Raw genomic sequence first — 13,903 nt, 5'->3', positions numbered from 1 at the left:
ATAAATACATTTCTCTGAGCCGTCAGTCAAGAACTGACTTGATGGCAACTGGTTACTGCTTAGATTCCTCTTATTATATTTACTCCTGGAGCCTTTACAGAACAACATTTATCTCTTTTTGCACGTAAAACATTCAAAACCAGCCATTTCGTTTCCTAAATATTCAATATAACGATCCCCAAGTTTTTAACCAATCTGTTTATGGCCTGATTTTGAGGCCTTCATCATCCTGTTTACTCCCTGTAAATACACTCTTGTCTTTCTCCCTCCTGAAAGGTAACCAGGAATTGAACACTATGCTGTGTGGGGAGGGGGTGGGGGGAAGGAGGCAGCAGCTAAGTCTTCACTAAAATACACTTTCTCCTTCTTCCATAGTAGTTGGGTGCATGGCTACTCAGCTAGAGATGACATTTCCCAGCCTCCCTTGCAGCTAGATATTGTCATGGAGCATAAGAGAATGAGCAGAAACATATATCCACTAGTGAATACCTGTTCCCATCAAGTTGATTCCAACTCATAGCGACCCTATAGGACAAAGTAGAACTGCCCATAGGGTTTCCAAGAAGCAGCTGGTGGATTGAAACTGCCAACCTTTTGGTTAGCAGCCAATCTCTTAATAACTATGGTTTAAAACCACTGTTGCTGAGTCGATTCCGACTCATAGCGACCCTAGAGGACAGAGTAGAACTACCCCATAGAGTTTCCAAGGAGCGCCTGGCGGATTCGAACTGCCGACCTTTTGGATGGCAGCCATAGCACTTAACCACTTAAACTATGGTTTAGCAGTCTCATTTTCTAGTCATCTCAGGAGTTTAGATATATTTCTGAACTCGTTTTAGAGTATCTACGAGATTTTCTATAATCTCTTCACCAGTTTGGATCTTAGTCTCTCAGTATTCCCATTCCAGAGTCTTAAGAAAAAGTCCAATTGGGCCAGCTCAGCCAACAGAGTCATAGGTCGGGTGTCCACTCTGGTTCAACCATCGGTGGCCAAGACGACAGAATCTTGAGATAAAACTATGACAGCCTAAATTCACGTCTTCGAGTGATGATGAGAAGCAATTTCAGATAAACGCACGGGGCTAAGCATGAACTCCTAGTCACATAGAGTTTCTGGAACTGCAAAGTCAAGGACCAGATCTTAGGTTACGCATCCATACCTAAGCACTGACAACTGAGGATCCAGTGTGCAAAACTGCCCTGCTCACTTGTGGTAAATCATTATAGTGGTGGCCTCCAGTGAACAAAACCTCCTGGTGTTTGCACCCTTGTGTAGCCCCCTCCCACACTGACTCTAGACTTGATCATGTGACTTGCTTTGGCCAATGAGACATTAGCAAAATGATGCCAGCAGAGGCTTGATTAGTGCTTGCATATTGGGGCTTGTCCTCTTGAAATATTCCTTCTTGGAAGCTAAATGCCATGGTATGAAGAAACTTGCGCTACATTGCCAAATGGTGAGAGGTATTAGAGGATGAGAGGCCATCTTAGATGTCCTAGTCCCAGCCGGGCTTCCAGCTAAATGTAGCCCATGAGTGACCTCAGCTACACCATGTGGAACAAAACCACTCAGTTGATACCAGTCAGTCCACAAAATCATGAAAAGTAATAAATTGCTGTTGTTTTAGGTCACAAAGATTTATGGTATTTTATAAAATAAATTCTTTAGATAACTGAACTTTTCTACATAACTGAAATACCTCCCCTCTCTAAAATCTCCTTGACTACAAAACCCATCTGGAAATCCAGGTGTCTGGCCCAGGACTCTTGGAGAAAATGTTCTGACAGTGGAAATGTAGCCAAAGGACCCTTGAAATGGGATCCTGAGATGTCTTCCTTTCCTCCTGTCTTCCTGAAAACAAATCCTGAAAAATAAAAAAGAAATCCTTAAACAAGGCATAAGAATGTTCCATAACTAGCCAGGTAAGACCAAGTTCTCAAACAGTGCCCCGCACTTCCCTGTTACATAATTTCTTTCCTCCTCAATAAATACATCAACATTAAGGAAAGGCTGTGACTCTTTCTAGTTCTCCTGAAACACCAAGAAAGAAAACTCTCATTGAATGTCTCCTGTTCTCTTGATCAGTTTCCTGTGAGGTGGCCCAATGTCTGGTGGGTTGTATGGCCTTAAAGCTAAAGAAAAAAAAAAATTCTGGTTAATGCCAGAGAGATTACCCAGAGAGATAAAATTCACCATCTCCTGAGGTCATTAAAAACAGTGGGTACGATGTCTCAGGAGTCCCTGGGTGGTGCAAACGATTAAGTGCTTGACTGCTAACTGAAAGACTGGCAGTTCAAACCCACTCAGAGGTACCTTGAAAGATAGGCCTGGTGATCTGCTTCAGAAAGGCCACAGTCTTGAAAACTCTGTGGAGAACAGTTTTACTCTGCATATATTGGGTCATCATGAGTCGCAGTTTCACACGACATCCCCATTACTTGGCCTAATAACATGTTTAGTGCTTCTTTTCTACCTCCTGGTTCCTTGCATAGTGCCTGGGTTCTTAAAAGCTTCCAAGTGGTCATCCAAGGCACAACAATTGGTCTCTATTCGCCTAGAGCAACAGAGGAAGAAGTAGAATAAGGAACAGGAGGAGATATGGAATGTGTTGCTAACTGCCTCCATGAATAACTGGTGGGGCAGTGGTTAAGAGCTCAGCTGCTAACCAAAAAGGTTGGCAGTTGAAATCTACCAGCCACTCCTTGGAAACCCTATGAGGCAGTTCTACTCTGTCCTACAGGGTTGCTATCAGTCAGAATAGACTTGAGGGCATCAGGGTTTTTTTTTTGGTTGCCATGAGACCATAAGAACTGGATGGTACCCAGCTACTATGACCAAACATTTTGAGCAAAAAGTCTATAGAAGAGTCCTGATCAAAACAGGGTAAATGCAGGAAAAAAAAAGTTACTGTCGAGTTGATTCCGACTCATAGTGACCCTATAGGACAGAGTAGAACTGCCCCATATGGTTTCCAAGGACCACCTGGTAGATTTGAACCACAGACCTTTTGGTTAGCAGCAAAGAATTTAAAATTTAAAATGCAGAAAAGAAATTAAAATTCTCAAGGAATCCAGAATTTCTGGGGCCATGGGGGCTGAATGAATCCCTGAAACTAATGCGCGGAGATAATCTTTAAACCTTAAACCAAAAAAAATCTCCTGAAGTCTTCCTAAAACTAAACAATAGTCTAGCTTAACTAGTAAAAAATGTCTGCTTTGAGCATTGTGCTCTTTGCAGGACTATATGGGATCAAAGTAACAACAGCAACTCAAAAGATTAGATAGGAACTTTAGGGGGCAGTGAGCTTATGTTAATGTGGGAGGAACAACTCAGAAACGAAAAGGAGAGTGAGAAGAGTTACATAACTCAAAGAATGTAATCAATGTTACTGAATTGTGGTGAATGGGTGTATGTTTTGCTGTACATATTCTCAAGAACAATATAAAATTTTAAAAATGATATTGTGGTCCCAAGAAGTATGGATGGGGCACAGTGACCATATCAGGCATTGTAGATCGGTGTTGTTATAGTCATTCTACTTTTGTAAAAACAAATACACCCTATGCAATAAAAAAAAAAAAAAACTTTACAGGGGGAAAAAAAAGAATGTAACCAATGTCATTAAGTAATATGTGTGAAACCTGTTGAATTGGAATCACCAAAAATATATTATTTAAAAAATAAATCTCTTTTGTTTTTAAGCACCAAAATTTGAGGTTATTACTACAGCAGAATCTAGCCCATCCTAGCTAACACCCTCTCCCTCCCATGATCTGTGCCATCTGTGCTTTCGAAGAGTAAACCTTATATCTCATCCAATGGACGGAAAACAACAGGCTCCATGTGCAAAAAGAAGGCTCCGCTGTTTTGTTTATTTCTTAATGAATTCAGGCTATTTCCCAATGATTAGTGCTTCACCTCTCCTGGAAACAATTTATCCTTTAAGTAATTTATTCTAGATTCTCACCTGAGGACCATATCAAGCTCTATAGTCTTCCTTCTTCCCCTTTCTGAAAAATATACTTCTCTGTCTCTAGTTTTCAGGCATCTCTCTCTTTAATTCCACAAGTCCTAAAAACATAAAAGGGTATTTAGAGGCTTCATTTTCAGGTTCTTACAACCCTAGGACACAATTCATTCAAGTCAAAAACAGAAAGTTTCTCTCTTTTAATCACCCCTTCTGGATTTCATTTCCCTCATTCGGTTACCTCTCACTATTTTAATTTAACCCAAAGGCTGACCGTTTATGAGCATGGCCAGCCAGAGGAATCCTTTTCTTCAGATGTCTCTTTCATGTCTTTCTACACTGGGCTAGTCTCACTGTCCCCTGTTATTCATCACTGCTTAACACTCATTCAACAAACATTTCCCAAGTGCCTACTATGTTTCCTTGGAAACTCGATGGGGCAGTTCTACTCTGTCCTACAGGGTCACTATGAGTCGGAAGCCACTCGACGGCAGTGGGTAGTGGAACTATGTTTTAAGAAAATGCTTGGTGTGGGATATGGTCTCTGCCCTCAAGGAAGTTACCTTAAAAAATGTCAAGTAGACACTAGACAAGTGGGTAAGAACCACAACACAAGGGGTCTGGAATGTCCTACATAAGTAGCATAAGAAAGTGCCTAAGAGCATAAACTAAAAACAGACAGTCCTGGGTTTAAATCTAGGTCTCAATTTCCGCATCTGTGCAACCAGGAAAGTAACAAAGGACTGTTCAAAGAATAAAATCAGACAACACAAGTGTAAAAATGACATGGCGGGGCATCTGACCTCGTCTAACTTCACATACGAGAAGGAGAATCAAAATCAACAGCCCATGCTGGTTCTTACAAGGCAGGAATCAGACATGCCTCCACCTTTCAACCTTTTTACCAATTATGACACCAACCGTCCCTTCCACGGCACTCTCTACTCCTCTGCTGGGTTTAATAATTTGTTGCAATGACCACAAAGAACTCACAGACAATACTCATAATTATGGAGTTTATTAGGGAAGTAACAGGTTACAATTCAGGTTCAGGAATGCTCAGGATACAGTTCTTTGATCAGGACAGCCTCTTCTCAGTGTCTTTGCAGGCACATCTTTCTCTGGCCCCTTGGCCTCTGCCCTATTCAGGTAAGTGTTACAAAGCTCTTTTAGCTCTGCCGATAAGTAGCCGGAGGCACTCCACTCTGCCAGTAAGCCTCCAGTCCAAAGGTGCTCAACTCTCTTGCTCTGTGGCTTGGGAAGCCCACTTCGCCGTCTCCTGCCAGTCTCCCGGTTCTGCTGCCTCTGCTGCCACCATTTCTCTGCGGCTGTTTCTCACCATCTCTGGTGTCACAGCTCTCTGTCTGTCTCCTGAATCTAGGAGGATCTCAGCACAAGGATCCCGGGTCCAAAGGATGCACTCCACTCTTGACTCTTCTTTCCTGGTGGTGTTGAAATCCTCTCTTCCCACCTCCGGGATGGCTCATTTTAAGCCTAGTCAGATGGAAAAACCGACCAATCCCCTCATTAGGGCTGCATACACCTATCTGCATGGTTGTACCCCCACAAGGTGCCATGCGCCTTATTTATATTATTAGCAAACTTGCCAATCCCTTTGGTGGGTCACAAGCACCTCATTTGCATAGTCTCACCCAGTCATTTGGTAGGAGTTACAAAGACCATGCTACAAGGGCCATATTTATTCACTGCACCACAATAAGTTATGCACTTAGCTATATTTAATGCCACTATTATCATGAAGGTGATGGCCAATAATTGAAAATTTAACCATGGGTGTGACTCTTCAAATTTGTATCTCAGAAATATTAAGAATTGAATACACTAACAAGAAAGAACAAAGAGTCAGCCTAAAGTCCAGAAAGGCAATTAAGAGGCTGATGCAGTAGTCAATGGTTCAAATAAGAACCTGAACCATAGCAGAAGGGATGAAAGCAGAGGAACGATTTCTAGGATATTAAGACAGAATTAACAGAACTTAGTAATCAAGTGACTATGGGAGGGTGATGGAAGGAGGAGTTAAGAACGACTTTTGAATTTATGACTTCTGGAACTGAGCAGATGATAGCACCATTCACCAACGAGGGAAACACAGAGAGTAACAGAATTTTCGAGGAAAGGAAGACGATAAATTTAATTTCAAGCACACGAAATCTGAAGATGCCATGAAACATTATAAGGGGGTAGTGGCGGTTCAGGGGTAGAATTCTTGCCCTCCATGCAGGAGACGCAGGTTTGATTCCAGGCCAATGCACCTCATGTGCAGCTACCGCCTGTCTGTCAGCGGAGGCTTGTGTGTTGCTATGATGCTGAATACGTTTCAGTGGAGCTTCCCGACTAAGACAGACTAGGAAGAAAAGCCTGCCGATCTGCAACTCATCATGGGGACAGGACGGCACAAGACCAGGCAGCATTTCATTCTGTTGTGGATGAGGTCTCCGTAAGTCAGGGTGGAATGCTAGCAACTTGACTCAATGGCCACTAACAACCATGACTAATGGCCTTTGAGCATCTTTTCATATGCTTATTGCCCATTTGGATAGTTCTTTAATGAAATGTCTAGTCAAGTCCTTTGCCCATTTTTTAACTGAGTTGTTCATCTTTTTGTTGTTGAGTTGTTGCTGTTGTTCTTGCTGTCAGCTGTTGTTGAGTCCGCCTCTGATTCATGGAGACCCCATGCACAACGGAATAAAATACTGCCTAGTCCTACACCACTCACATGATCGGCTGCAGAATGGACCGCTGTGATCCATGGGGTTTTCATTACCTGATTTTTCAGAAGATTGCCACCGGCCTTTCTTAGTTCATCTTAGTCTGGAAGCTCCACGGAAACCTATTCAGCGTCATATTCAGCAAATCTCCACTGACAGACAGGGGTCTCCCACAACGAGGTTGAGAATTTTACCACTGAGTCACCACAGATAAAACCCAAACCCGTTGCCATCAAGTTGATTCTGACTGACAACGATTCTATAGGACAAAGTAGAACTGCCCCACAGGGTTTCCAAAGAGTAAGTGGTGGATTCGAACGGCCGGCCTTTTGATTAGCAGCCTTAGCTCTTAACCACTGTGCCTTAATATATATTCTGGATATTACATGCTTCCCAAATATTTTCTCCCATTCTGTAGGTTGTTTCTTTACTTCCTTGATAAATTTCTCTGATGCACAGAAGCTTTTAATTTTGATGAAGTTCAATTTATCTATTTTATCTTTTAGTGTTCATGCTTTTGGTGTCATATGTAAGAATCCACTGTCAAAAACTAGGCCCTGAAGCATTATCCCTATTCTAAGAGTTTCATGGTTTTAGTTTTTACACTTAGTCATTGATCCATTTTGGTTTAATCTTTATATATGGTATGAGATATGAGTCAAACTTCAATCTTGTGGATAGAGAGATCCAACGGTCCCAGCATCTTTGTTGAAGAGACTGCTTTTTTCCCCCACTGAAGGGACTTGGCACCGTAGTTCAACACTAGTTGCCCACAGATACATGCGTTTATTTCTGGACTCCCAATTCTAGCCTGTTGCTCTATATCTCTATCTGTATATTGGTACCAGACTGTTTGGATTACTATAGCTTTATAGTACATTTTGAAATAGAAGTGTGAGTCCTCCTACTTTGTTGTTCTTTTTCAAGATTGCTTTGGCTATTGGGGGCTCTTTGCAATTCCATATGAATTTGAGGATTGGCTTTTTTACTTCTGCAATAAAGACTATTGGCATTTTGATAGGAATCATGTTGAATCTCTAAGTCACTTTGGGTAGTATTTCTATCTTAACAATATTAAGCCTTCCAATCCAAGAAGCGTCTTTCCCTTTATTCAGATCTTCTTTAATTTCTTTCAATGATGTTTTTCTACAGTTTTCAGCGTACACTGTTTTCACCTTTCTGGTTAAATTAATTCCTTGGTATTGTATTATTTAAGATATCATTGAAAATGGAATTGTTTTCTAAATTTCCTTGTCAGATTGTTCATTGCTTTTAGCTAGCAGCTGAGTCCTTAACCATTGCACCATCAGGACTCCTTAAGTCAAGGTAATCCTGATTAATTTTATACAGATAAAAAAAAAAATCTGTGAAGTCTCTTCTCTAAATTACCTTCAGTAAGGTTCTCATAAATGTTCCCCACAATTAACTTTCATAGTACCTACCAACAATTTACTCAAACACAGAGTTAGTTCATAGAAACAAATAAACTATTACTTCTATTTCTTTATGGTTGGGTAAATCTGTAGTGTTATCAGTAATTAAAATACTCCTATTGTACCCCCACTTGTACTTTGCAATCGCTTTCATTTAAGGTGTTTACTAAACCTAATCTTGTTTGTCTAATTAAGATTCCCATTAAGATAATGCTTAGGGTCACTATGAGCCAGAATCCAACAGTTTCAGACAATGCTTGTTCCACAATTATTTGCAGTTCACAGTTCAGTATTTTTTATTCATCATTTTCTGAAATTCTTTTCTTTTTCTTCCGGATATAATTATCCACTCATTTGCTCTGCAGGTAACACCTTCTTTAGCCATATGAAGTCAAAATGTAACCATCAATTTAAATTCCGTCATGTATTTTATACGTTAAAAGTATATTCAAGTCTTAAATGAAAGGCCAAAACTTTCCTTCAAAGCCCAATTCAATCGCCTCATCTGTGGCAGACTAGCCTAACAAGAGACACAAACTGACGTTCAACAATATCTGAGGGACAACTCTTAGGAGACTATCTGGTTTAAAAACGGTTGTTAAGAGGACCCTTCCATATGTACAGATTACTGAGTTCCTCAAAGAAGTTTGCTCATGTGGGTTGTATCTACTAATGTTTACTGTACTCCAAATTGAAACTCAACATTTTTTAAAACTATTTTTAAATTCATTTCATAATAAAATATCATTTACCTATTAACAGAAATAAATTTTCTATGAAAAGAATTACCTTCAAAAGAATTTTGTGAAAAGAGTAGCACAGTTTCACATTTTTAAAAAACTCTTTAATGTCTGAAAAGAAAAAAGTTGGTGTCTCATAGCCATTTCTTCATTTAATGTGTTGAAATAAACTGTCTTCATTCAAGAACATGCAGAAAATCTCTACTCACACAAAACAGCCTTTTCAGATTGTGGATATTCGTCTTTGATAGGACATCAAAACTTGACCAATAGAAAACATATTATACAGCTACAGCAATCAAAACGGTCTGGTACTAGTGTAACAATGGACACACGAATCAATGGGATAGAATTGAGAGTCCAGAAATAAATCCACACATCTGTGATCAACTGATTTTGGATAAGGGTGCTAACTAAGTTCCATTCGATACGGAAAGAAAAGTCTCCTCTATGAATGGTGTTAGGAAAATTGAATTTCCACATGCAGAAAAATGAAACAGGATCCATGCCTCACACCATATACAAAAACAAATTCAAAATGGAGTAAGAACCTAAATGTGAAAACTAAAGCCATAACATTGTTAGAAGAAAATGCAGAGGCAATGCTGTTGGGCCTAGTTTTGAACAATGGATTACCTAAACAATAACAAGAACACAAACAGCAAAAGGTAAAATAGATAAATGGGACCTCATAAAAATTAAAGGTTTCTGTTCATCAAAACACTTTACCAAAAAGTGAAAAGGCAAGCTATCGACTGGGAGAATATCTTCGGAAGCCATATATTTGAGAAGAATCTAAAACCCAAAATACATATAAAGTCTCAACAATCTAACAACAAAAAGACAACCCAATCAAAAAATGGGCAAAGGTCTTGAATAGACATTTCACCAAAAAAGACATTCAAATGGTCAACAAACGCATGAGAAGATACTCAACATCATTAGTCATCAAGAGATGCAAATCAAAATCGCAGTGAGGGTGCATTTCACTTCCGTCAGGTTGGTGGCATAATGGCTAATAGCTCAGCTGCTCACCAAAAGGTCAGCAGTTCGAATCCACCAATTGCTCCTTGGAAACCCTATGAGGTAGTTCTATTTTGTCCTATAGGGCTGCAATGAGTTGGAATCTACTCAAAGGCAACGGGTTTTTGTTTGTTTAGGTTGGCTTAAAAAAAAAAAACCAAAGTAACGAATATGGGCAGGGCAAGGATGTGGGGAAATTGGAACCTTTATCCATTGCTGGTGGAATGAAAAATGGTAGGACCACTGTGGAAAACAATGTAGCAGTTCCTCAAAACACCATCAGATAACCTGGCAATTCCACCCCTAGGCATATACCACAAAGACTTTAAAACAGAGACTCAAAGAGAGACTTGTACACCAATGTATATTGCAGCACTATTTAGAACAGCCAAAACAACTTAAATGCCCATCAACAGATGAATGTATAAACAAAAATGTGGTGCATACATACAATGGAATACCATTCAGTCAGTAAGAGAAATGAAGTCTTGATACATGCTTTAATATGGATGGAGCTTAAAGACATTATGCTGAGTGAAACAAGTCGATCATAAAAAGATAAATATTGTATGACCTCACTTATAGAAAAAGATAAGAAAAGGCAAAAGCATACAGACCAATGTTCCTTAGTGGCTACTGGGGCAGTAAGCAGGGGAAAAAAGAAGGTTACTGCTTATAAGGAACCAAGGTTTGGGTTACGGAGATGGAAAAATTATATTCGTTAAAGTCAAGGTTACACAGCCAATTAATGAAACTGCTGTCATTAAGGTGCACACCTGTAAAAAGCTGAATTGGCAAAAGTTGTGCAACAGATATGTTTACAAAAGCAACAAAACAACGACAAAAAGAGAGGAGCTGCTAAGGCTGCTTCTGTACAACCAAATACCTCCTGGGATTTGGTTCCTTGGTTCAGAAGTTTAGGGTCATGGTTTCATGGGACATCCAAGTTAACTGGCCTAATACTCTGTTCAGTGCTTTTGTTCTACCTTCCTGTTTGCTGTGTAGTGGCTGGGGTCTTCAAAGCTTGCAATCTGCCATCCAAGGCACGACAACTGGTATATATTTGCCAGGAGAAAGAGAAGAAGGAGAGTCAGGCACAGGAGGTGGAAATGGAATGCATGGATAATTGCGTCCATGAACAACTCTCTCATTTGCCAGGCGACCAGAAGAACTGGATGGTGCCTGACTACCATTACTGAACATTTTGGTCCAAGATTCTACAGAAGAATTCTGATCAAAAGTGGGAAAAATGCAGAACACAACTTCAAATCTCAGAGACTCCAGACTTTGTGGAGCCATGGGGGATAGACAAACTTCTGAAATCACTACCCTAAGATAACCTTTAAACCTAAAACCAAAAATATCCCCTGAAGTCTTCTTAAAACCAAACAATAGCTTAACTAGTAAAGAAAGCCTTGAGCATTATGTTCTTTGAAGACTTATTTATGTGGGATCAAACTGACAACACGATTCAAAAGATTATGTAGGAGTCTTAGGGTTTATGCTTATGAGGGAGGATTATCTCAGAAAAGGAGGGTGAGAATGCTTACACAATTCAAAGAATGTAATCAGTGTCACTAAATTGTACACGCAGAAAGTGCTGAATTGGTATATATTTTGCTGCATATACTCTCAGCAACAACAACAACAAAAGACTATTTTAAAGAGGCAAGGAAAAAAAAGAAAACTATTTCATAGACAAAAACATCTAAAAGAATAAAATACCTAGGAATTAATTTAACCAGGGAGGACAAAGACTTTTAACTGAACAACATAAAACATCGCTGAAAGAAATTAAACACCTAAATAAATGAAAACACATTCCACATTCTTAATATTGTTAAAATGTCAATACTACTCAAACCAATCAACAGATTCAATGCAATCCTTACACAAATTCCAACAGTTTCTTGGCAGAAATGGGAAACTCAATCCTTGAATTCATATGAAACTGCAAGGGGCTCCGAATAGCCAAAGCAACCCTGAAAAATAAAAACAAAGAGGACTCAAACTTCTCTATTTCAAAAACTGGTATAAAGCTACAGTAATCAAAACAATTTGGTGCTGGTATAATGACAACTTTTTTTATTTTTTTTTTTATAATGACAAAGATATAAAGAAATTAAATAGAATTGGGAGTCCAGAAATAAATTCATTTTCTATGGTCAACTGATTTTTTTACAAGGTGCCAATTGCATTCAATTGGGGAATAGTTTTTAATAAATGGTGCTGAGCAAAAGAATGCAAAAGAATGACATTGGACCCATACCTCACACCATGTATGAAAATTAACTCAAAATAGATCAATGATCTAAATGTCAGAACTAAAAGCTTAAAATGCTAAGAATAAAACACGCTTTGGGATCCAGTTTCCGACAGTGGATTCTAAGATATAACACCAAAAGCATTAGTAACAAAAGATAAAACAGATAAATCCAGTTCTCCAAATGTAAAAACTTCCAAAGGATTTTATCAAGGAAGTTAAGAAAACCTACAGAATCCGAGAAAATATTTAGGAACCATGTATCTGATAAGGGTTTAGTACCCAGAATATTAAAAAAAAAAAAAAAAAACCCTACAACTTAACAAGAAAAAACAAACCACCAAATTTAAAAATGGGCAAAGGATTTGAACAGACATTTCTCTAAAGAACATACAAACAGTCAATAAGCACATAAAAAGATGCTCAACACAAGGGAGAATAAAGGAAACCAAAGACACAAGGGAAAGATTAACTCAAAGAACTAATGGAACACAACTACCACAGCCTCCACCAGACTGAGTCCAGCACAACTAGATGGTGCCCGGCTACCATCACCAACTGCTCTGACAGGGATCACAACAGAGGGTTCCAGACAGAGTTGGAGAGAAATGCAGAACAAAATTCTAACTCACAAAAAAAGACCAGACTTATTGGTCTGACAGAGACTGGAGAAACCCCTAGAGTATGGCCGCAGACACACTTTTAGCTCAGTAATGAAGTCATCATTCCTGAGGTTCACCCATCAGCCAAAGATTAAACAAGCCCATAAAACAAAAGGAGACTTAACAGGGCACACCACTCCAGGGGCAAGGACAAGAAGGCAGCAGGGGACAGGAAAGCTGGTAATGGGGAACCCAAGACTGAGAAGGGGAGAGTGTTGACATGTCGTGGGGTTGGCAACCAATGTCACAGAACAGTATGTGTATTAAATGTTAAATGAGAAACTAGTTTGCTCTGTAAATCTTCACCTAAAGTACAATAAACAAAAAAATAATTTAACTTAAGGGAAAAAAAGATGCTTGACACGTCATTAATCATTAGGGAAACGCAAATCAAAACCACAATACCACTTCACTCTCACTAGGATAACTATTACCAGAAAAATGGAAGATAAGAAGTATTGGCAAGGATATGGAAAAATTGGAACCCTAATCAATTGTTGGTGGGAATGTAAAATGGTGTAGTTGCTGTGGAAAAGTTTGGTGGTTCCTCATAAAGTTAAACAGAATTACCATATGACTCCGCCGTTGCACTGTTAGGTATATACCTACCCAAAAGACTTGAAAGCAGGGTGTGATCATTATGGTTGTGTTTCAAATTGATTGGGCCGTGACTTTCAGTGGTTTGGCAGTCGTATAATGATGTAATCACTTCCATGATAAGATCTGATGTAATGTAATCATCTCAATGATGGGATCTGCTGTGAGTCCCCAATCAGTTGAAAGGGAGTTTCCTTGGGGGTGTGGCCTGCAACCAATATAGGTAGACTTTCTGGCAAGGCTCATGGACTTTTGCTCATTCTGGACTTTGCAGCTGGCTCCTGTTTGTCTGACCTCCAGTTATTGGGACTTGAGCTAGCAGCTTACCTGCCGTCTTGCCTGCCCATTTTGGGTTCCCCAGCCCTGCCGCTATGTGATTCATGAGAAGTCTCCAGCCTAATCCACGGATTTAGGATGTTCCAGCCTCTACGACCACATCAGCCATTTCCTTCACACAAATCTCTCTCTATATGTACTTATCCGCTTTA

The 13,903-nt window shown here is 39.6% G+C and overlaps 1 long non-coding RNA gene across 1 annotated transcript; it reads right to left on the bottom strand.

Moving 5' to 3' along the window:
• Positions 1–2,151: 2,151 nt before the first annotated feature.
• On the bottom strand, positions 2,152–13,678 carry LOC135229801 (uncharacterized). The gene is made up of 3 exons (XR_010320488.1): positions 11,786–13,678; positions 3,969–4,072; positions 2,152–2,555 (listed from the first exon to the last, which is right to left on the bottom strand). It is a non-coding gene; the product is annotated as an uncharacterized LOC135229801 (long non-coding RNA).
• Between the last annotated feature and the right edge of the window lie 225 nt (positions 13,679–13,903).

The sequence above is a fragment of the Loxodonta africana genome, unplaced genomic scaffold (assembly GCF_030014295.1).
Source record: "Loxodonta africana isolate mLoxAfr1 unplaced genomic scaffold, mLoxAfr1.hap2 scaffold_547, whole genome shotgun sequence".
NCBI classification, from domain to species: Eukaryota; Metazoa; Chordata; class Mammalia; order Proboscidea; family Elephantidae; genus Loxodonta; species Loxodonta africana.
The sequence above is the reverse complement of the archived record's forward strand: the minus strand, read 5'-3'. Positions and strand labels throughout refer to the sequence as shown.